Genomic DNA, 25,818 nt, shown 5'->3' on the forward strand with positions numbered 1-25,818 from the left:
ATCTCCAGTTTCAAAATTCTGAAGACATTTAATAGACAGGAAAAGAAATTTAAATTTGATATGGTATGAAATGGGAAGGCATTAAAGACACTGGAACATAAGGGTGATGAGTTGAAAGCTAAACTGGACTATTTGGTATTAAAACAAAGAGAACTGGTTCTGAAATCAGGGAATCTAGCTTCAAATCCTATTTCTGATATTTATTTCCTTGGTGGGGGGTCAGGAGGAACATCAATTTACTGTCTCTAGGTCTCAGTTTCCTCATGTGTTAAATGAAGGGATTTTAGATTGTCTCTGAAGTCTGGTTGATGATCCCATGAATATTAATCTGATTTTAAAATTCTGGAGATAATGAAGTAGCAAGAAGATAAAGTTAGAGAATCCAGTCAGAGGCCATTAGAGGATTGCAGGTTCGAGATTAGAAGGTTATTTAACAAAGGGGAAAAAAGAAGCCTTGAGGACTTGAGAACCCTTCCCTATTCACCTTCTGTGATCCCAAGCTCATACAAACAGGAAAAGGCAGAGGAGGTGTTGCAATTCAGTCCTGGGACTCCAAATATAGGATCACCCAGTCCTTTGTCCCCAGTTCTACCTGAATCCATCCCTGCTTGGTTTTTATACCATCTCTTTGTAGTCAATGATTCAGCAAATTTCTTCTGTGAAAGACTAGAGAGATAGAAGAAAGACAAAATGGTCATTTAATATTTTAATCACCCATCTTTCCTCACAAAAAAGAGTAGATAACAGGCAGTTAGGTGACTTGGTGAAAAGAGTTCTGGGCTTCAAGATAGGAGTATAAAGCCAGTATTCATTGGTTATAGGACCCTCTGTTTCACTGTCCTCAAAAAGGAGCTAATAATAGCACTTATCTCCCCCCCCCATTCACACACAACTAGTTACTATGAGGATAAAATTTGTAAGCTATTTGTAAAATGTTTTGCAAAATATTTAAAGTGCCAAAATACTATCTATGATAATATTTTTATTGTTATTATTGGGGCAATTAGGTGACACAGTAGCTAGAGCACTGGACTTGGAGTTAGGAAGAGTTCAAATCTGGTCTCAGATCCTTACTAGCTATGTAACCCTGGGGAAGTCATTTCACCCTGTTTGCCTCAGCTTCCTTATCTGCAAAATGAGTTGGAGAAGAAAAAGGCAAAGCACTCCAGTATCTCTGCCAAGAAAACTGAACAGGGTCATGAAAAGTTGGACATGACAAAAAAAATGGCTGAACATAATTTTTATTATAGGAAGGGAATGCAGACTGTCAAAGTCCTGAAGATGGGAGGTAGGGAGAAGGGAAGTAGTAATGTTCTAATGTATGCCATATATCAACTAATGGGCTTCCAAACTGAGCTGCAGACTTGGATAGGAGAATTTCTCTGCAATTAAAAGGCTTTAAATGCTCCATTTCCAAGGACTGGAGGTTGACTAGCAAGGTTCAATTGTTGGATAATTATCCCAGCTCAGTGCCTGCCCCTCACCCAAAGGCAACTTCTCTGCCAATTCTGGAGATAGCTTAGAGTTGGGTCTTTTGTCCAGACAGTCAGAGCAGGACATGATCAATAACTTTGTCTTCTGGCAGGAAAAGAGAGCAATGCTAAAGTCTATAGTGCATGGGCAAGGTCAGAATCACATGTCCAGCATCAGGAAATCCTGGTTTTTTCCCACCTCACTGTTAAAAATAAAAACAAACAAAACAAAACTTGTTCTTTTTTCTCCTTTCCTTTATTTCTCTCCCCCCTTTTTTTGAGGTGGCTAGATGAAAGGAGCAGATAGAGGACTGGGCCTGGAGTCACCGGATCAATGTTCTAATCTAGCTTCAGAAACCTTCTAACTGTGAGATCCTGGTCAAGTTACTCAATCCCTGCCTGCCTCAGTTTTCATAATTGTAAAATGAGGAAACAAACAGATCTAACTCCCAGGGCTATTTGAAATATTTTCAAAGTATAGGGTTATCTTCTTTTTCTTCCTTCCTTTTCTTTATTTTACTTCCTTTCTTCCTTCCATCCTTCCTTCCTTCCTTCCTTCCTTCCTTCCTTCCTTTTTTCTTTCCTTTCTTCCTCCTTTACCTCCTGCCTTTCATCCTTCCTTTGTTCCTTCCTTCTTTCCTTTCTTTCTTCCTTTATTCTTTCTTTCCTTCCTTTCTTCTCCTTCTTTTCTTTCTGCCTTTCTTCCCTCCTTGTTTCCTTCCTTCCTCCCTTCTTTACTTCCTTTAGTACATCTTTTCTTCCTTCTTTTTTCCTTCCTTTCTTACAGCTTTTCTTCCTTCTTTTTTCTTTCCATCTTTTTGTTCCTGCCTTCCTTTCTTTCTTACTTTTTTCCTTCCTTCCTTTCTTCTTCCTTTCCTGCCCTTGTTCCTTCTACCTTTCCTTCCTTCCTTCCTTCCTTCCTTCCTTCCTTCCTTCCTTCCTTCCTTCCTTCATTCCCTCCCTCCTTCCTTTCGTCCTTCCTTCTTCCTTTCTTTCTTCCATCCTTCCTTTCTTCCTCTTTCCTTCTTTTCCATTGATTTCTCTTTATTCCCTTTCACTTACCAAAGTATTTGTGAATGCAAATATTTAATCTGCATTATATTTTTCTCTCCCTTGATTTTGTTATGGATCATTTCAAGTTGGCTTCAGGTAAGGCTCAATTTAAGTATATGTAGGCTATCTAAGAGAGACAATAAGGTGTGTCTTCAGGAAGAATGAATGGGGACTACCTTTTATATATATTTTTGGGGGTCATCTACTATATTCCATTCATTTTGTGGAGCACAAAGACAAAAAAAATCAAACCATTTTCTTTTAAAGAATTTATTTTCAAATACAAAGGTATTTCCTGAGAGGGAACTAGTAACTGGGGGTGCCAGAAAGGAGAGGGGAGGGTGAGGAAAAGTTTTGTAAAGGAAAAAGGGCTTGAGGTAAGGTAGGGGTCTTAAGAAACAGGACATTCTAGGCATAAGGTACATATTTGCAAAGGCACAGGAATGGGAACTGGGATATGATTCATGGCAAATAGTAGATAAGCTTGCTTGTCTGGAAGAACAAAATTATCTCTCAAAACCACAAAATTATATCAATGGTGATGGAAATTCCTTCTTTTCACCAAGCACCACATCAGTAATCGTCTAATTCAATACAGCATGGTGGGTAGAGAGCCAGTTATAGAGATCTGATTTTTGCAAGTTGTGTGAACATGGACATAGGTATGGTGGAAAGAGTCCTTGTGGGCTTCTTTTTCCTTATCAGCAAATTAAGAAGTTGTATTAGATGACTAATTAAACAAAAAAAAGACAGCTCACATTTCTGTAACTCATTAAGTTTTGCAAAGTTATAGTGTCTCATTTTAGTTTCACATTAACTCTACAAAGAAGATACTATTACTAATCCTCCTTTGTATAATGAGGAACCTGAGGCAGAGAGAGACTAAGTGGCCTACCCAGGGTCACACAGCTGATGAGTGTCTGTAGAAGGATTTGATGTCAGATTCTCTCTGCTCCGTAGTCAGCGATCCATCTGCCACATCCTATATCATGATCCTAAGTCATTTAACTTTTTCCATGCTCCAGACAACTCTCTTAGACTCTAAATACAGGTTGGTTTCTGCTCCACATTTGGGATATGAATTTTCCACATCAGAAGCCCATATACACAAATGAAATCTCAAGTCCAGACCCCTAAGTAAAAGGTAACCAGGTAGCAAAGGTAGCAAATAACTTTTGGCTCCATGTAGTATTGTTTTATTTTGTCTAGGAAATGTCAAAGACAGGAATGAAAACAGACCATCCTGACTCACAGGATCATTGATATAAAGCTAGAGAAACTTTAGAAGTCATCTAAGCACACCCCTTCATTTTACAAAATAATAAACTGAGGGCCAGAGGGGCTAAGGGATAGATCTGAAATCATACATATAGAAAGTGACCGAGTCAGGTAGGAAATACAGCTCTCGTGACTCTTAACCCAGGACTCTTCCCACCATACCACTCAAGTCCACTGGCATCTCTGCCACATCTACTGAATTGAATTTTTTTTTAAAAAATCCATTCAAATTTAGCTTCTAAAGATTTTATGGAGATTCCTGTACCCAGTGTTTTCCACTTAGGGAAAAAGTGTAATATTTGAAAGACAAATAGGTGTCACAAATCAAAATTGATGTTTAAACACAAAAACCACTTTGATCCAATTGGTTCTTCTCCCTGATGCCGCTTCAGGGACAACTGAGTGTAGCAGATGAAAATTAATTCATACCAGGGGTATATTTGCATTTGCATCTTCTCTTTCTCTACAGCTCTCTGGCTTGTTGAGCATTTTTTTTTACTAGGCCCAGTCTCTGTCATGTCTCATCTCAGAGGCTGCACCCTAAAAGCTTTTCCCAAATCTAAATTGTTAGCAAAGTCAAGCTTGTAAGTATGGAACTCCTTTTTGTTCTGTCTTCTCTTCCCTATTTCTATGGATAGTCTTTCTCCCTTTGTCTCCCATTCTGTTTCTGCTCTAAATATTTTTTTGGGGGGATGGGATGGTCATCAGATTTTCTAATGGCTCATTTGTGCTGTAACAATAGAAACAATCAGCTTAGGCATGTGGTGTTAATCAGCAAAAGTTGCCTTCATGGGACTTTGTGGATGGAGAAGATCCCAGCTGCCCAAAGGTTTCACAACTGGGGAGAGATGGCAATGATGCAAACAAACACAGATGACACCCAACTACCCAGAGCAGAAAATAGCTGATGTTTCTATAGTCATTTAAAGAATGCAAAAAAATGTTTAGTAATTATCTCTTTGGACCCCACAAGGGCCCTCTGTACTAAGTAGTATATTATCTCCAGTTCACATGGGCGAAAATTAATCCTAGAGTAGTCGATTTCTATTTTGGACTATGATAATTTGCAGATGCCTATTGGACTACCAGAATGTCTAGTGGGCAGCTTCAATTCAACCTATTCCAAAACAGAACTTATTATTGCTTCCTCCCCAATCTTCAGCTTCGACATATTTCCCTCAACTGGAGGCTGGGGACTATAGAAACCTAGATTTAGAGTGGGATGGGACCTCAGAAAACACAAAGCTCATCCCCATCATTATACAAATGGAGAAACTGAGACTCAAAGAGTTCTCAATATCATTTAAATAGTAAGCATCAGAAGAGGGCTTTTCTGCTATGGGCTCTGTCATTTGTCCAGATCTCCAGGTTCATATGGTTGAAGACATCCTTGACTCTTCGCTATCCTTGATCCCTCTCTTGTTGCAATTTAGATCTAAGATCTATCAGGTCTGGATACCAACTAGCAGTTGGTTTCTTCATCTTCCTCCTTCTTCTGTGTAGTACAGCCTATGAACTCCCCCTGGGGTAAAGGTTCCCCTGGGGTTATACACATTTGAAACAGTTAACATGGAGACATTCAATGAGCATCAGTGTTGAAGAGGAAAAAAGTATAAGCACCTTCATATTGTTTTTACCTTCTGGGCGCTGTGCCCCGTAAACCACACAATATTCCAATTAAACTAGTCTAATTGTTACTCTCCATAAATAGAATTCCATCAATTTTCTCAGTCTATAGAGTATACCCACTCACTTCTGCCCTCTAGGATCTAAAGGTTCCTTCCAACTTAAGTGTTCAATCCTATAGGAAGATAAATATCTTGACACCATCCTCCAGCTGTATCCTTTCCCCCAATCGCTTTGCATATATTTTATACTTAATTTTACTTGTATATGAACCTATTCTGTCATGCAGAATGTAGTCTTCTTGAAGACTGGGATTCTTTCTTTTTTTAATTGTTTAATTAATGCTTTTTGGATTGAACAAAATTTGGCACAAGCAAAGGTGAATGTTTAACATACTGTTGGGAGAAGAGAGTGTTCCATGAGTTCGCTATATAGCAAGGAAAGACCAAAGCAAAGCTATCCAACATCCATGATAGTTATATCCCTGGAGAATGGCTTCAATATTTGAACTCAATTTGGGTGGCAATGCATTTGTCTATTAGGCTGTTATTTTTCTGATAAACTGCCAATTCCTATTACCAATGACAGCTTCCTTTATTGGCCTGGTCTCGCTTGACTGCCCAAGATCACTCTTCCCCTTTTACTTCGGAAATAGGAAACACTTCTTAAAACTGAACCTCATTTTAATTTTTCTGGAAGTTGATGACCACGTAATTATTCTGTGTTCATTTTCCCCTCTATGGCAAACAGCCTTGTAACTTCCAGTCCCTCTCTCTGGTGGCCAGGTGTTTACCCCTCACTCATTCATGGTTTCTATGCCAACACTTCAGCCCTTGGGCTGTCAAGGCATCCCCCTTCTTCAAGGGGTTTGCTTCTGAAGGAATAGATTGAACTGAATCAGGATGGAGTGAGTCTGTTCTCTCCTCATTCACCTTTTGGTACCTCATCCTCTTTCAGATGTAGGGTGAAGTTTCTGAGAGCTATTCAAGTCAGAGTGGATGTAATTGCCACCCTTCTGCTTAAACATCCTGTAGGAGGAGACCTGCAAAGTGGATAATTGTGGTATGTTAGAGAGGCTTCTCTCAGTAGCTTCAATTGTTGGGTTGTGGCAAGAAACATTAGAAACCTTGTTTTTCTCAGGGTTAATTTCCCTGCTGTGGAAATTTGTAGCTAAAGGCTGAGAGAACAGCATAGACTGACTTCATGTATTTTTTAATCATTTTTCAAATGTAACTTCTTTTACACCTTATCCCCTCCATGGACTCTGTGATCCAGTCACACTGGTTTCCTTGCTATATTGCTAAACAACATTCCCACTCCCCTGTCTGTATAGTTCTCTGGCTTTTTCTTATGACTGGAATTCTCTCTTTCCCCCTCTCTGGCTCTTGGCTTCTTTGGCTTCTTTCAAGTCCCAGTCAAAATCTCATCTTCTGTAAGAAACCTTTCCCAAACCTAGTACCTTACTATACATATGTCTCTCTCTCTCTCTCTCTCTCTCTATATATATATATATATATATATAGAGAGAGAGAGAGAGAGAGAGAGATAGAGAGAGATAGAGATAGAGATAGAGATAGAGAGATATAGATATATAGATATGTATATATATAAATATATATGTGTGTGTGTGTGTGTGTGTGTGTGTGTGTGTGTGTGTGTGTGTGGTAAAATACTTGGTTTCTATTGATTATCTCCACATAAAAAGGCAGTTATATAGCTCAGGGGATAGAGTACCATCCCTGGAGTCGAGAGGCCCTGAGTTCCAAAGCCTCAGACACTGATTAGAGGCAGGACATCGGGCAAGTCTCTTACTTCTGACTCTTAGCACCCAGAACAGCCTCCAGTCATCCTGGAGATCCATATCTGGCCACTGGACCCAAATGACTCCAGAACAGATAATGAAGCTAGTGACTTAGCACAGCCCCCCCCCCCCCGACTCAGATCCAGTTCATGTGCATGTCATGGCATCACCTCCCTGACGTCATGGTCTTCTTCCAGAACAAAGAACAAACATCCTCCTCCTACATCCTCTCGACTCCAGGGATGGTACTCTATCCCCTGAGCTATATAACTGCCTTTTTATGTGGAGATAATCAATAGAAACCAAGTATTTTACCCCACACACACACACACACACACACACACACACACACACACACCCTCCTCTTCCTCCTCCTCCTCCTCCTATATTATATTGATTGTACTTGCATGTTGGCCCTCCTCTTTCGATTATGAACTCCTTAAAGGCAAGGATCATTTTTGCTTTTCTTCATATTCTCAGGGCTTGGTCTGGCACATAGTAGGCATTCATTAGAGGGTACTTAGGTGACTCAGTGGAGAGAATGAGAGGGATGAAATTAGGAAGACTCATTTTTCTGAGATCAAATCCAGTCTCAGACACTTATTAGCTACATTACCCTGGACCAGTCACTTAACTCTGTCTGCCTCAGTTTCCTCATCAATAAAATGAGTTAGAGAAGAAAATAGAAAACCACTCCAGTATCTTTGCCTAGAACACTCCAAACGAGGAGTCAAGCATGATAGAAAGGACTAAACAATAGCAAAGTCATTTTCCTGGTGCTTTTCTTGATGTTTCTTGAGGCTTGAATTCCTGTTTACTTTTTATCTTTGCATCCTTGGAGTTTAGCTAACTGTACTTTGCTCAGGGTAGCTGTTTGATAAATGCTAGTTGAGTTGAATTGAACTGATTTAATTACAAAGATGAATTCAATTGCTTCAATTTGCTTCAATTGATCCAAAGAGAAAAACTGAAAGACTCCTTGCCCTCAAGACTTTCCATTCTATTTGTGGGAAACAGCATGCACATAGCTAGTAAATAAGAATATATATTCAAATGAACCACAAAGAACGTATTCACAGCAACAAATACCAATTGGGGGCATGAGCAAAAGCCTTGGGGAGGATGTTGTATTTGATGGAAACCTTGATTGGAAGGACAGATTCAGATTGGAACGACAGAAAATTCAGATAAAGAGGGAGAGCATTGAAGGAAGAGAAGAATTTCTGTTTAAAGCTTTGGAGGAGAGAGATAGAATGTGATAAATGGAGGAAGTAGCAAATAGGCTGGTTTGGATGAGGTGTGGAATTCCAAATGTAAAGAGGCTTCAATGTCAAATGAATCAGTTTGTATTTTTTTCCTAGTTCATTCATCAATATAATTTATAGCTATGATTTCAGGGAGAGGAAAAACAAACAAACCAAGATGTTGGTATGTAAAGGTGAAGGTGTGCATTGTGTTTATATGTGAGGGGAAGAGACTGTAACACTGAACTTGGAGCTAAGGACTTTCTATCCTGCATCTGACATTATCTGAGCGACAGTGGGCAAGTCATTTCACTCTGGTGATTCTCTGTTTCCTTATCTGTAAAACAGAAAAAAATAAGACCTCAAGTAGCCATCATTGGCCAAAAGTTAAGAATTATCATACATAAAGGACTTTTCACACTTTAAATCCATGTATAATTCATGTCCCCATATAAATCCAGAATTGACAACCATGAAAGACTCAGTAGTTGGTCTCAACATGTGGAATATGAATAACCAGAGGGTGAGTTCTCTGCCCTGTCTCACAATATCTTGGTCTGTCTACAAGAAAACTGCTTCAAATTAGAGAGAAATTTCTCCACAATTTATATTTTGGGAGATTTAAATGCTAAACATCTCAGTAGAGATGTTCAGAAAGGAGATACACAATTCCTCATTTTGATTCTCATGCTCTCAACTTTTTCATTAGTAACAGTTAAAAGTCTAAGAATTTCATTGGCTTACCTACTGTGAGTTATATTCCAGGAATCACACAAAGATATAATGGCCAATAAATAATGGTAGTTACACATTTTTACAAGCTACTTTTGAGATTCAGATATTTCTGTTCTCTCATTCTCAAAGCAATGTTTCCTGACAAAACATAATTTAACTGCCATGTGACAAATTACTGTATAACTCTGATTTCCTCAGATGATGATGATGATGAAGATGATGATTATAAGGATGGTAATGATAATGATAGTGATGATAGTGATAGGGTGATGGTGAAGATGGTGATAATGGTGGTTAATGATGATGATGATGGTAGTGGTAATAGTGTTAATGGTAATGAAGATGGAGTGCAATGATGATGTTGGTGATGATGGAAGACGATGATAATGATGATGATGATGATGATGATGATGATGATGATGATGATGACATGATGATTGTGGGGTGGCAGTAGTTGTGGTAATGATGATATTTCACTTTAATGTCTGCAAAGTATTTTACATATATTATCTCATTTCTTCCTCATAATGACCTCTGTAGCAATACCTTTCAAAACACAACTCCCTAGCCCAAATTTTTCATGCCTCTTCCCACTTTATGTGCCAAGACTTATTTACATGACTACCATGAGAAAAAATAATATGATGGGGAATTTGGGGAAAAGGTTGACTGGGGGTTTATGAATCATCCAGCCATTGGAGGTCTTGCTAGGAAAACCAGAAAAGGGTCAAGAATGTTAGACCCACATCATGAGGACCTTTTTGAAGTCTGCCCCTGTTTGGCTGATATCTTCCATTCATTTTTCACTTCATCAGGAAAACCAAAGAGAATAAATTTGTGCCAACAGATTGAGAATGAGAAAGGATTGAGAGGATACTGAGCTGAGCCCTGGGACTCAGCCCTGGGACTGGCTAACTTCTTGTTTAGAGGAGATTTCATTCCAGTACCTCTTCAGCCTCTGTGTACCAGGGTTTTGTCTGGATATTATTCACAGTCTTTCAGGATGGCTATGTACAATAAATTACTTGCCATAAACACATCAGAGCCCATATTTAAAATCCAATATTTCTCATGTAAAATCCAATGTTTCTGGCAAAAGAAGTTCTATTCTTTCTCAGTATGCCTCTGAATATTCTATAACCCTAATGAGGTAGGAATGCATCAGAGAAAGCTCTCTAATAGGTCAGTGGCATTCATTTCTTTGCTGAGAAAGAAAAAAAAACCTTTGGAAAAGAAAAAAGAAAAAAACACACAAAGGGTAGAAAAACTTCACAAATTAAATAGTTCAGAGACACGGAATGCAAAATATAAACCACTTTTCTTTGCCTCGTGCTTGGCTGCGTGGAGATGCTGGCTCACAATAACATGCAGACAACCACATCACACTTGCTGACTGTGATTACATTTCTCTAATTACCCCACCACACTTGATGTGTGGGGACTGATGCATCACCTTTCTCCCCCCCCCCACCCCTCTTCACTTCTGTAATCATTGTTAGATCCGCACTCTATAATCAACTCTCATCATACCTAATTAGAGTTCTGTTGGCTGTTGTTTCAGGGATCTGACATTACTTGAGTTCAACTGCAAAATTCATTTTTCAAACATCTCTGGTCTCTGAAAGGAACAGAGCAAAGAGAATCTGTTGTTTCCTCAATGACTTTTGAAAAGTCTTAAATTTTTTTCTTTCTATTTTAGTTTAAGTGATTTTGTTGCATATAGGAAAACAGGGTCTGTATGGGGTTTCACCTGCTTGGCTAAATTGATTCCTTCAGTTTTGCTGCTAATAGGCAGGCAGCCCTTGCTATGGTCCTAATGTTTTATCGATTTCTGCATGGTTTTCTACACTACACTACTTTTCCAAAAGCATTAGAGTAGACAACATCTAAAAGCCATTTATGACTCTAATTTCTAGGATCCAAATACTATGTTAACTGACTGTAGATGTTGAGGTATCTTTCAGAAGAGCTAGAAGAATTGTAGTTGAATTATTCATAGCTCCCTAGTTCATTCTTTGAAATTATGATATTCCAGGAACTAGTTTAAATTTTGGACCATTGAAATGGTAAACGATAGTAGTAAGAGGATAAATCAAAGTGGGAGTTCAGGAGAAATTCCTAAAGTCCCTAGTTCATTCTTTGAAATTATGATATTCCAGGAAATAGTTTAAATTATGGACTATTGAAATGGTAAATGATAGTAATAGAGAACAAATCAAAATGGGAGTTTAGGAGAAATTCAGGGAATTGCAGGATCTTAGCAATGAGGGGTTTCAGTTGCCAATCTGTAATAAAAAACCCTTGTAAAGTCTACCTGGGATGTGATCATCCAGGCTTTACTCGAAGGGGGGAGGGGTAACTGCCTTGCCACTTCCTCAATATTTCATCTGTTCATGTCTCCACTTTATAATTTTTACATTCATCCCATAATATCCCTTTTTATGGTTGAGGAAGAAGGGGACCAAATACCTAAACCATATATTAAGAAGGAACAGTTGAGTCAAACTTAGTTCTTCTGACTCATAACCCAATACATTTTATAGTAGCCCCAAAATGTTCCAGGAATATCTGTTTATATCTAAAATCTCTGTGTCTATGTTTTTATGTGCACCAGGCCTGTAATTTCATAAATACAGGGAGTTACTGGGGAAAAATTTCTTCTACCAATTCCAATCATACTTTCTTTTCAAGTCTTAAAGAATGGTTTAAGGGTAATAAGAATATTTCTGGCATTAAGACTCTGAGGTCAGTTCTCTATTGACTACCCACGTTGCCTCTCTGAAATCAATTGACTTTAATTACATATTCAGAGATATCACATGTCTTCAAATGATATGTTTAATTATATCATAATTTGCTGTTTTATTATTTATAGAAAGCATATATATGTATATATATATATATATATATCTTTGTTGATCCTGTAACCTAGAAAAGAAAGATGTTACTCTCCCTATTTGATATTGTTTTATTTTGTTGGGTTTTTTTTAATTTTTCCTCCAGATGAAAATGGAATGCAAAAACATTAAGTGACTTAGCTCAGGGGACCTAGAGAGTAATCTAAATTGAGACTAAGAACCAGATTTTTTCTACTCCTAGATCTCAGGTTTTGTTTCAGTATAATCTTATCCTGCCCCTCAAATATAAGGAGGAATGTTCAAAAGTCAAAAATCATCAGTATGAATCCTTACCACAAAACTTCACTAGTTGTACGACCCAGTGGATGTCTCTTAACCTCTTTCTGATTCAGTGTCCTCTGCAAAGTGGAGTCAAGAATATTTGCCTTACCCTCTTTCCTCCAATTATATAATGAGAAATGTGCTTTGAAATCCTAAATGGGTTACATTAATAAGTGAGGACTTTTTTTTCTCTTCTAATGGAATCATCCACAAAACAACCAGCACAATTTTAAAAGTCACTCATACAGAGGAGGGACTGAATAGACATAGATGGAATCATCTGAATAATAACTTCTAAAGCTATTTAAAAAATGATATGCCCTTTAGAGAGAGAGTGGGAAGAGGTGTTTTAATTAATGAGGTGATAATTTCAGACAGTGCAGGTTTCATAGCTGCCAGAGGCTAGAGTCACAATGATGAGTCATTTTTGCTGTAGTTTATTTGAGAAAAATCTGGGCCAACCTCTCACGTAACTTTTATTCATTTATCAATTTCTTGTTACTTCCAAAAGCAGTATTGATTTCAAGTAGTGGTAGTAATGCGTCACATCTGTATACCATTGAACATTTAAAATACACTTATGTATAGTATCTCATTCATCCATTCTGCCTATTGACTTTATGGAGAAATATTGATATACCAAAAATGAGGTGTAATTTACACATTTGCACATGTCCACCATAAGAGACAATAAGATTTTTTTGCCATCGTTTAATTTTACTTTACTAAAATTATGTTGAAACTTCACAATGTGAATGATTTTGCAAATTTCATTCTGCATCACTGATTTATTCTTGGACTAGTGTTTTCTGATATCCTTAAATGTAAGTTTATTATAGTTCCTAACCTGAATTATCTTCATGGTGAGGTCAGTGAACCAGGGATCCTAACAGATATTTTAGAAATGTAGGATTATAGGCAGGTAGGTGGCACAGTGCATAGAGCACCAGTCCTGGAGTCAGCAGGACCTGAGTTCAAATCCAACCTCAGACATTTAATCATTACCTAGCTGTGTGATCTTCACCAAGTACATTGCCTTGCAAAAACTAAAAAATATATATCTATATCCATAGATATAGATATATAGATGGGTAGTTATATATAAAAGAAATGTAAGATTGCTTCTATCCAAAAAGCATCAATAAATCAATATTTATTAAAGGTCTACTGTGTGCCAGACATCAAGCATCAGAAGCCCTCGGGGAATGTCTAATTCTCTTCCAGTCTTCCTCACATTGAACTTCTTATTGACTTTATATATAGGTTTTCTTTTTCGTCCAAATCCTATTTTTAGAAAGTAAAATTTTCTTTAAGAAAGGAAGATAATGGGGTGGCTAAGTGGTTGCAGTGGATAGAGCACTGACCCTGGAGTCAGGAGTACCTGAGTTCAAATCCTGGCTCAGACACTTAATAATTGCCTAGCAGTGTGACCTTGAGCAAGCCACTTAACCCCATTTGCCTTGCCTAAACCTAAAAAAAGGAAGATATTTGTTCTTTGATTATTCCTAGTGAAAGAATCCTTTCAATGTGAAAGAATTTAATTATCTGTGATAAGAGTAATCAATGACATTTCTGTGACCCTGCAAAGTTTCCAATATCATTTTAGCCTCAAAGCAATCTTGCAAAGTGATGCTAGGTATCTCCCTTTTATTGAAGAAGGGCACTAGGTGGTAGAGTAGATAAAATGCCAGACTTGGAGTCTGAAAGACTTTAGTTCAATTCCGGTATCAGGCATTTAGCAGTTGTATAATCCTGTATAAGCCACTTAACCCTGTTTACCTCAGTTTCCTTCTCTGTAAAATGAGCTGGAAAAGGATAGGGTAGCTGCTTCAATATCTTTACCAAAGAATGGGGGGAAAAAAAGCAAATGAATCATAAAGAGTTGGGTATGACTGAAAAATGACTGAACAATGACAACAACAAACTGAGACTTGGACAAGTGAAAGGATTTGCTCATTGTCAACAGCTCCTACCCTATGACAAGCACTTTCCTAGACTGAGAGGTCAATAGACAAAGAATCCTGAAGGATCTTACTTCTCCCTAGGTTTGGGAGGGATAGATAGATGATAGATAGATAGATAGATAGATAGATAGATAGATAGATAGAGAGAGAGAGAGAGAGAGAGAGATAGATAGATGATAGATAGATAGATAGATGATAGATAGATGATAGATAGATAGATGATAGATAGATAGATAGATGATAGATAGATAGATAGATAGATAGATGATAGATAGATAAATAGATAGATAGATAGATGATAGATATATTTATATAGAGAGATTTATAGATATAGATAGATGAAGTCAATATGAAATACATACAGCTATAGCCACAGTTATATCAGATCTGACTTGTGAATAACGGACTTCTTTTGGTTCAGCACACTGAAGCCTTTTTTAGTCTTCATACACATTTGTCCCTTTGTCCTTGCCTTTGGTCTGGGCTTTCGTATCCCCAAGCAGACATCTTCGTCGTGCCCATAGGATCTAGGCAAAGATTGAAAGGAGGACAGGAAGCAGGGCTGTTGGGATTCATATTCATTTACTCAGAACAGAATGTTTACTTTACATCTTAAAAGTGAAGCCGTATTTGGCAGGTGATAGATTTAGTGCTAAGCTTAAGATACCTTAGAGGTCATGTAGCCCAACCCTCTCATTCTGATGTTGAGAAAACAGGTTCCATGGGGTTAAGATCATACAGTTAGGAAGTATCACAGGTCAGATTCCCTGTTTCCAAGTCCAAGATTCTATCCAGTATCAAACTGACTCTCAATTCAATTTAAAAATATTTATAAAATAACTGCATGTTAGGCTGTTAGGTACTGAGTTACAAGACAATATGTCTCTCAGGGAGAGAGGGAATGGGGAAACAAGTTAAAAATAGTTTGATTTGATTTGGGAAAGGAGGAGGAGGAGAGAGAAAAAAGGGAGGAAGAGAAAGATTAATCTTAGAGATTTGGATTGAATTTGAATCCTCAACTCCTAAAATGAGTTCTTCTATTACTGGGTTAGCTCACTCTGGACTGAGGAACTCTTCTATTTTTAATTTTTTTTAAATTTATTTAAGGCAACGGAGTTAAGTGACTTGCCCAAGGTCACACAACTAGTTAATGATTAAGTGTCTGAGGTTGAATTTGAACTCAGGTCTGTCTGATTCCAGCTGCCTCAGAACACTTCTCTTTAAAGCTCTCAGTGGCATGGTTTGTTTGTTTGGTTACCTAATCACAATTTTCCCCTTCTTGACCTAGTCAAAGAGATAGAAACCTCAGGGTGTTCATCTTGTTTAGATACTCTATGAGTTTCTCTGATTTCCTCTTTCTATAAATCAAAGAAACATTTTATTAGATGAAGGTAGCAAGCATTTAGTATTTTGCTAATGGAGGAGTCAAGGAATTCCCTTTAACCCTGTAAACCCCTTAGCCACTCTTCATGTTTTTAAATACCTAATTGTTTAACAGATGGCATCCAGGAATCCTCACACTGAAGGAGGTATGGACAAGAAAGCAAATCAAAGAATCAATTAATACTCATTTGATAGTTTAGAATTGTTTTAAAATCTTGTCCAGTGTTAATACCTTGCTCCAACACAGAAAGAATATCCAACATTGTTGTTGCGCAATCGTGTTTGGCTCTTCCTGACTCCGTTTGGGTTTTCTTAGCAAAATTACAGCAGAGGTTTGTCATTTCTTTTTCCAGCTCATTTTATGGATGAGAAAATTAATGTTTTTCCTTCATTTTGGACCATGACATCAGGGAGGTGATGCCATGACAAGCACATGTACTGAATTTGAGTGGGGGTGGGGGTGTTGTGCAAAGTCATTGGCCTCACTTTGTGCTCCAGAGTCATCTGGGTTCAGTGGCCCAATATGAATCAGGACGACTGGAGATGGCCATCAATGCGAGGCAATCAGGGTTAAGTGACTTGCCCAAGGTCACACAATTAGTCACTGTCTGAGACTTCCTGCTTCCAAGTCAGTAATCTATCCCCTGTGCCATCTAGCTGCCAGTATCTGAGGTTGAATTTGATCTTAAGGTTTCCTGACTACAGAGACAAATATGCCATCTAAGTGCTCTACTAAATGCTATCCTTGTCTTCAAAAGGCTTACAATCTAATAAAGAAGACAATACATAAACAAATATATATGTATATGTATGTATTGTAAACTATATACAAGGTGAAAGCAAAATAATCAGTAGAGGAAAGGTCCGAAAATTAAGAGGTATTGGAGAAGACTTCCTAAAGAAGAATTTATTTTAGGTTTTTGCAAGGCAAATGGGGTTAAGTGACTTGCCCAAGGCCACACAGCTAGGTAATTCCTAAGTGTCTGAGACCAGACTGGAACCCAGGTACTCCTGACTCCAAGGCCGTTGCTTTATCCACTACGCCACCTAGCCGCCCCTAAAGAAGAATTTTTATCAGTATTTGAAGAAATCTAGGAGAGTCAGAAGTCAGAGTGGAGGAGGGAAAGGATTTCAGGCAAGGGGGACCACTAGGAAAAATACCTGGAGTCCAGGCTTGGAGTATTTTGTTTGTAAGGAGAATATGTTGGGGAATGGTGTGTAAGAACACTAGTAAAGTTGGGAGGGGGGCTAGGATATGAAAGGTTTTGAATGCCAAACAAAAGTATTTGAAATTTTATCCTGGAGGGAAGAAGGAATAGTATCTGAAGTCCCCTAAGACCCAGACCCAGTTGTCACCGTTTCATCCAATCAAAGATTCTCCTCTTCTTCTGTCTGTGATTAATATTTTAGGATTATTAAGCTGGTGCTGGATAAGACCTCAGAAATTACTGAATTCGAAGTCTTCATAGTACAGATAAGGAAGATAATGCCCAGATAGGGGACGCCATTTGCCCAGGTTCAGGCAACTAGAACACTAGAAGCCAAATCAGAACAATATACCCAGGAACTGCAATAGTGTAAATGGGCAGAAAGGATTCAAAAGAAGTTGGATTCTGGGCGACTGTAATAATCAATGAAAGCCGGGACTCCTGACTCAGGAACCAAAGTCTACCTGCTTTCAATTGAATCATCAACATACCCAGCACAACCTCCTACCCCCCAACACACACACACACACACACACACACACACACACACACACGCACGCACACGCACACAACACCCTGAATGAGGGGGATAATTGGTTTTTTGCCTCTGTACTGATTGAAATCTGGATTTCTCCTTTGCCCTGAACCTTTCCACTCTTGTGTCTCCCGTCCCCCGCTTCCTCAGTTCCCTCATTAGCTCCAAGTTCCTCAATATGCCTTCCCTTGAGTAACTTCAAATGTGCCTGCAATAAAGGTCTTTTGCTTTAGTGTCATTAGTCAGTCTGCCTCTCCAATGGAAGCCCCTTAGTCCCCAAACTCACTGGAACAGACTGGGCTGCATATTATCTACATTTGAAGAGTTGCAGCTTAGCCTTTAAACCATTAGTACATATATCCAAGAAGACTCGGAAGTTACTTCTATACAGCTTTCTGATTACTATATAATGGATATTCTAATAATGAGATGATGGAATGATTGAATAAATCATTTATTAATCTTTTACTATGTGCAAAATACTGATCAAAGAGCAGCCAAACTCCCCTACTTTGTGTCTTGTTATCAGCCCCCTCCCCATCCTATATTTGCCAAGCATAATTTTTCTTCTCAGGGATGCTGACAAATGATGTGTTCTTTTTAAATTGTGCAGATAATTATCATAAAACAGGGACTAAAAGATCAGTGGTGTGTTGTAAAGCTAATTGGGATAAGAAAATTAGGGCAGCTCTTTATAAAGCCTGCTGTTTGCATTATGGATTTGACTCCTAAGGTTTTTCCTCATTTTCTTTCCTGTGATAAGGAGTGCTCTGGTGCATACAGTAAATTACACATTACTATATAACATATATATATATATATATATTATATATATTCTGTACAGTATAGATAGGCAGCTAGATAGAGCAGTGGCCTTAGAATCAGGAATATGGGAGTTTGAATCCAAACTCTGACACTTACTAGTTATATGACATTAGACAAGTCACTTAATCCTGATTGCTCCAAATACAAGACCATACCCAGTCACCCTGATTCATACCTGGCCACTGGACGCAGACGACAGCACAGCATCCCTCACTCAAATTCAATTCATGTGCTTGTCATGTGACATCACTTCCCTGATGTCGCGGTCTTCTTTGAGAATGAGAAAAAGAAATTATTATACAGTTTTTTTTTCCAAAAATCTTAGCACAGTCTTAAAAATATTACAGCTTAAAACAGAACTAAGACTTTTGGTACATGCTATACCTAATCTGCCAGTGGCCAGAGTAGGGTCAAATGAAAAGCCCCATCAAGTGCACAGATTGACAGCTGCTGCCTGGGTCACTGACACCCAAGCTATTCCTTGGGTTATACAGTTATTCCTTCTGAATTGTGTCTTTCTTCATTGTGTTTTGGATGTGTTGAGGTTTGGCATTAGAAATTAAATGAGACTATTTTGGAAGTCACAGATAAAATGAGAAGACAAGCAGATGAACCCAGAAAAAAAGTTGACTAATGCAGAAATGGATAAAATTGTCCAGTATTGGACAATGCCAATGCAAATTTTACAACAATTTACTGTAAACACCCCTAGAAAATAAAAAGGAAAAAATCAGACTTTTCACTGTAATAAAGGGAGACCCAAAAATATTTTACATGAAATTTGCCAAATTGCAGGAGTGCTGTACGTAGTTAAGTACTTTCAACTGGCTTGGCAGTCCAGTTTTCAGTTCACTGATTGAGATTGCCTTGGAAAACTCCAGATTTACTCTGACATGATGACGTCTATAAGAGGAAGAAGCATATTTGCATATTATGAACCAATTATTGTGTTATAATTTCTAAGCTCTCTTCCTAGAGCAGAGAAGATGTCTTTACTTGGTCTCCAGGATCATGATTAGTTATCATAACCAATCACAATCCTTCATTATTTTTTTTATCTTTTGCAAGGCAATGGGGTTAAGTGGCTTGCCAAAGGACACACAGCTAGGTCATTATTATTTGTCTGAGGCTGGATTTGAACTCAGGTACTCCTGACTCCAGGGTCGGTACTCTATCCACTGCACCATCTAGCTGCCCCCAATCCTTCATTATTTTAATATTCTTTTGATTTATACTATTGCAATCATTATATCTTTTGTTATGACTTTGCTTCTTTCCCTCTGAATGAGTTTATATATTCTTCCCATGTCCCTCTGGCATTTTCTTATTCATCATAGATCTCTTTACAACACTAATACATTCGCATAACCCAATGGGTTAAACCATTCCCCAATTTATAGGTTTATTTGCTGCCAGATTTGCTACCCCAGAGACTTTTACTACAAATATTTGGCTATACATTAGACTTTTCTTTTTTATCTTTGTACTTCATGGAATATAGGGTGAATGGGGGAAAATGTTAGCCTAAAAACTATAAATATTTATTTGCTTTTTCTCATGTAATTCTAGACATTTCCTAAGCTGAATCAATTTATAGCTCCAACAACCTTGTATTAGTATGCCTGAATTCCCATAACTACTTCAACATTGATTCTATTTTTTGACATTTTTGCCATTTTGAGAAGAATGAGTTAAAACACCAGAGTTGCTTCAATTTGCACCCATATTATTTTAGTGATTTGATGTGTTATTTCATATGTCCACTAATATCTATTCTATTCTTTTTACAAAAAACCCCTTTCCTATTCTCTAGTATGCTATTTATTGGGAAATTACTCTTGGTGTTGCATATTTGTGTCATTTTCCTGTATAGCTATGCTATTAGACTTTTATCAGTGATATGTCATGCTATATTTGATTTCCGTTCTATGATTTCTATTCTTTTTCTATTTGGGTTAGTTTTGTTCATAGAAAAGCCTAAATTTTTTTATGAATAGCTCTCCTTTGCCATTTAGTTTATCCTAAACTTCATATCTTTACAAATAGTAATGGTCCATGACTTGCAGACACATAACATCATGGGAAGAATATCAAACTCTTCAGATACAGACCTTTTTTTTTTCCAAGAAAAGACTTGGAACCACTTGCAGTTTCCAAACAGTGATCAAACCTTGCATACCATCTCAGTCCCAGACCAATGCACAAAGAGATGAGCTCTCTAGGTTTTCCATATGATTGACTACTGTAGTATGGACAATAGCCAATCATTATTCATTTTTTTTATTCTTTTGTGAATATCTGTGTGAAATTAAATCAAGTGACTCTGAATCATATTTTAGGTTATCTTTCCAGGAATTCCTCCTATCAACTAACCAAGTATTATATGAGGACGCAAGGCTAAACAACAGCCTAAATTAAAGGGTTATGAAGTGATGTAAATTCATAACAAGAAAATTACATGGAGAAGCAACCCCCCCCCAAATCCAAGGTCATTTTGGACTAGAAAGATAGGGGCAGAAAATCCAAAACAATCGTAGGATGCAATCTTTTTAACTCAAAAGAGTCACTGATGCTGCTTCCTGATTTTTGAGCCAAACCCTCATTTTATAAGGAAACTGAAACCTAAAGAAGTAAAATAACTGAGGTCAGATTTTATCTCAGATTTTCTAACCTCTAAATTGAACATTATATCATCCAATGTAACACAGAGATTCTATTCTATTCTTCCATGGAGAATCTCATCTGTATTAAATGTGTAATTTAAAAGCACTATATTTTAGAAATGATATTGATGAACAGGAACATGTTTAAAGGGGGGCTTGACTCATTCACCTACTGATCAATCACAATTACAGGTGATTGACAATAAAACTCATTACCCAACTGGTGTCAGAGAGGATGGACTTAAGATACATAATGAAATGTGTTTTGAACATGGTTAATGAAGAAACTCGTTTTGCTTGGTCGTGCATATTTTTACAAAGGCTCCCCCCTTTTTTTCTCAATTTTATCTTTTCAAGATAAAAGAGAAAAAGCTGCTGGAAAATAAAATATGTCTATTAATTTTATATATTGATATGTATCCTGAAGGATTTTTTATTTTTTAAAAGTCTTAGATTTAGGAAGAACTTGGAAAAGCTTTTAGTCTCTCAACCACCCTGGGAAGTAGGTTTTATTCTTATCCCCATTTTACAGATGAGCAAACTATGCCAAACTTGCCTAGGTTCATACTGCCAGTCTGAAACCAACAGGCTGATTCTTCAGTTCTGTACTATAGCAGCTAACCATCTAACTACTTACCTGGGTCACGATGGTTGTTCTGCTTGGTTATAGAGCTAAGAAAGAGGGGTGGAAGTTGAAAAGAAGTAGATTTAGACTTGACATTAGGGGCAAACAATTACCACAAAAACAATTACAATTACTGAAAAAGTGGTATCAGGTGCTCAGTAGAAGTCTTCATACAGAGACTTAATGACCACTTGTCAGACAAATGGTTGAGGAGGGTTCTTTCAAGGGTCATTCTTAGCAGAGGGTTCTGAGGTCTCTTCTAGCTCTTCTGGTAAATGATTCTGGGTGAAGTGGTCCGATTATAAATATGAATATATTTCCCAATTGTAATATTCATTGTTAGTTTCCTTCACAAACTGCCCCCACAGTATCATGATTGGTGCTCACAGATGGCAAATCTGTGAGGGTAGGCTGCTGTTGGTGGGGATGTTTAGACTGCCTCCCATCCTTCAATGACTACAGTCTAGAGAGCAGCTTCAAACCTGCTGGAGCTCCTAGAACACTGCCTCGAGGACTTTTGATATTAATCAGTGCAATCTTAAGAGGCTCCCAGAGGATAAGAAACTTCCATGTCCCTTGTTACTTCCTCAAGCATGAGGTATTTGAGGACTGATTAAATGAGGCCATGTTCTTTGCCACTCCATTGTTAATAAGAAATGGATTGCATTGGAAGCAATCAATTTTTGCCATCACTGACTGTTCCAACACTGAAAAACCTTAAGACCTTTTTCTACCAACCAGAAAAAAAAATAGCTTTGGCATCTTCCTTTTTTTAAAATTTAAAGTTAATTAAACACAGGTTTTGCACTTCAAAACAATTGATATGACAGAATACCATGCCAAAAATTAAGGTCAACAAAGGTAAAGTCATCTGTCTTTTAGCCCCATTATTCTGAAATCTCTTCCCAAAAAGGTAAATGATCATTGTGTGCTACAATAATTTGTTAGAAAAGGAATAAAGTCCACTTAATAAATTAGAGGAAGAAGTCTAGATTAACATCAAGAGAGATAAATTCAAATTCCTTTTTAGATATTATTTGAGTGATCAGAGGCCACTTGCTTAATTTCCTCACCTGTAGACTGATAAGATCATCATCATCATCATTAATGTCATAGGACTTTCAAACATATGCTCATAAATCAGATAAATCCCAGAGTTTGCAGTTCAAAAGAACTGATTTAGAAACTGACCTCAGTGTATTTCTTGCTATATAATCCTGAAAAAATGGTTTAACTTCTCTATCTCAGTTTCCTCATTTGTAAATTGGCAATAAAAATATTTTTAGTACTTATCTCAGGATTGTTTTGAGGGTCAAATGTCATCTATAAATATGAATATATATACATGTATCATATACACACAGAATTACATGTAGGTTTATGACTATATTACATGTATATCATACATTATAAGTATATTGTATATTTAAGCATATATGTATATGCTTTATAATCTTTAAAGTTTGACATAGAAGTGGGATACTGAAAAGATCACTGTACCTCTGGATTTAATACTATAAGCCATTTTACTCCCAAGTTTATAAAATGATGTAAATAAATTATATGAACTATATGGAAGGTTCCTTTCAGCTCTAAAAACTGATGCTATGTTAGTTATTATCACCATTATCACTGTCAGCAACACCATTATTATCCTGGGCTTTTTCCTAAGCAATTACTGTCTGTCAGCAATGTAATATAATAAGGTAGCTTCAAGACCAAAGTATGAAAATACCCATGCTATAAATGACTCCGTATGACTAGAATATACTTGGAGATCACCAGAAAGTTTCCTAGCAGAATCACACCTATTCCTTTCCACCCTTTAACTCCAACTGCTTTGCCTTACCTCTTGTGCTAACACTTAGGAATGGAGTATAAAATAAGGATTACCTTCAACAATGAGATTTCTATTCCAAACTCCACTCTCCTTTGACTATAGTATTTTTAGTTCAAAATGTCATTAACTACAAGTCTCTGCCCAAGTTAAGTATGGAAAGTATGTTCAAAGGGCTGTGCTGTGAGCTAAGTGTCTAGACATTGAAATAGACTTTCTTGAATTGTACAAAGAGACTTTTAATATCTGTAGCACTTACTTCATAGAACTAGTGTGAGGATCAAAAGGCATGATATATGTAAAGTGTTTCATAAATTTCAGAGTCTTGCAAAATGGTTTGTATGTATTTACAAATCTTAACATGAGCCCGTTTCTAAGATTATTTGGAAAAACAATTCCTAATTTCCTTTCTAAAGCAACAACAATATCAATTGACTCACCCTAGGTATTTGCATGATATAATCATATTTCACATGTCTCAAATCTTTTACCATTTTTAGTATGTTATAGAATATTAGAATTGAAAGAGATCTCAGAGTTCATCAAATTCAATCTCCCTCCTAAAGCGTAGACATTCATAGTAAAGGATAAGTCATCTCAGCCTCTGTTGAAAGTTTCTGGGGAGGAGAAATTATTAAGTTCCAAAACATCACATTATACTTCAAATCAAATTGTAAGGAAGATTTTTATCTGTTTGGTTGTTTGTTTTCTCCTTGTACTAAAAACGTATCTGACTATAACACTGTACTGCTCCTAGTTCAGCTCTCGGAGACTTGGGAGAACAAATCTAAGATCTCTTCCTTCCTCTTTAGAGATTTACAAAGTCCATGAAGACAGCTGGTAGCCTACTTCTGAGCCTTCTCTTCGTCAGAGTAATCATTCCAAGTTCAAATGAGTGAAAATCTTTTAGAACTTCTAATACATTCTAATGTAATATAACCCTAAATCTTGTCATCATCCTTACCATCCTTTTCTGGAAGGCTCCAAGTTAGCAATTTCTATCACAATAATAAGGGCACAGTGGATAGAGTGCTATCCCTTGTAGTCAGGAGGACTTGAATTCAAATTCAGCCTTAGATACTTATTCACTTTGTCACCCTAAAGTTAATAACCAGGTTTGATTCATTTTCCTGATCTGTGAAATGAGATGAAGAAGGAACTCTTGGCCAAGAAAACCCCAAATGGGTTCACATGACTGAAGCAAATTAAAAACAGCAACAACAATAAATAATTATAGTAGTATTTCTACAGAGTGTAAGATCTAATAGCTTAATACTTCAATGAGATTTTGAAGATACCATGTATAGTATTTTAAGGTCTGTAAAGAATTACACAGATGTTGTCATATGTATGAACTTCTCAATAGCTAGAATACTTCAGATGGGCTTTGATCAGAGTAAATTATAGCAGCACAGTCTCCATTATTCTCAATGAGGGTTTCTTAATCTTGACCAGCAAAAGGATAGATTTCAGGGTGTCCATGAACTTGGAGGAAGAAAAAAATTATATCTTTAATGTCACAAACACTTTATTAAATTTATAGTGCTTTGGTTTTATTTTGAGCATTTAAACATTATTCTGAGAAGGGGGCTCAAATATAAGTTTCACCAAAATATTATATGGGGTTAAAATATATATGGTCAAAAAAGGTGAACACTTCCGTTCTATGATCTAGCTAAAAATCTGGCTGGCTTTATTGACTACTCTGTCATTCATTTTTATTTTATTTATTATTTTAAAGTTTTTGCAAGGCAAGGGGTTAAGTGGCTTGCCCAAGGCCACACAGCTAGGTCATTATTAAGTGTCTGAGGCCGGATTTGAACTCAGGTACTCTGGATTCCAGGGCCGGTGCTGAATCCATTGCACCTCCTAGCCACCCCTCTTTCATTCATTTTTAATGGCAATGAACATGCCATTCACCCAATATCCTCAAATTATCTTCACGTGACCAACTTTTCAACACAAGTCTTTCCCATTTTGCACTTGAACAGTCGAGTCTTTATAACGACTGCTGGTCATATTTCTTGGAACAAAATAAGAAATATTTGTTAACTTGTTGGACTTGGGGCATTTCCCCCCCACTGAACTGCATCCATTAGAATGGAAAAGGCAATGAGATAGATAAAGGACGAGAGTTGAAGTCAAAATAAGATCATTTTCAACATCATTTCTTATATATTCATTGACTCATGGACAAATGAATCATGGGCCAATGGATCATGGAAGCATGGGCAAGTGAATCACCCTATCTGACCCTGTCTTCTCCTCTGAAAGATAAGAAAAATAAAAGTCCTACTAACTACCTAATAAGAGTTTTATGTGTCTTTGTGTGTCTGTGTCTGTGGGTCTGTGTGCGTTCATAAGACTCAAATGAGATAATATATGCAAAC

General features: G+C 37.3%; 1 protein-coding gene across 1 annotated transcript in view; it reads left to right on the forward strand.

Moving 5' to 3' along the window:
* The window catches only part of LOC141492102 (EGF-like and EMI domain-containing protein 1), a 463,938-nt gene that overhangs the window by 362,272 nt on the left and 75,848 nt on the right, over nt 1-25,818 (forward strand). The gene's annotated exons all lie outside the window — the stretch shown is intronic.

Source organism: Macrotis lagotis, chromosome 6 (assembly GCF_037893015.1).
Source record: "Macrotis lagotis isolate mMagLag1 chromosome 6, bilby.v1.9.chrom.fasta, whole genome shotgun sequence".
Classification (NCBI taxonomy): Eukaryota; Metazoa; Chordata; class Mammalia; order Peramelemorphia; family Peramelidae; genus Macrotis; species Macrotis lagotis.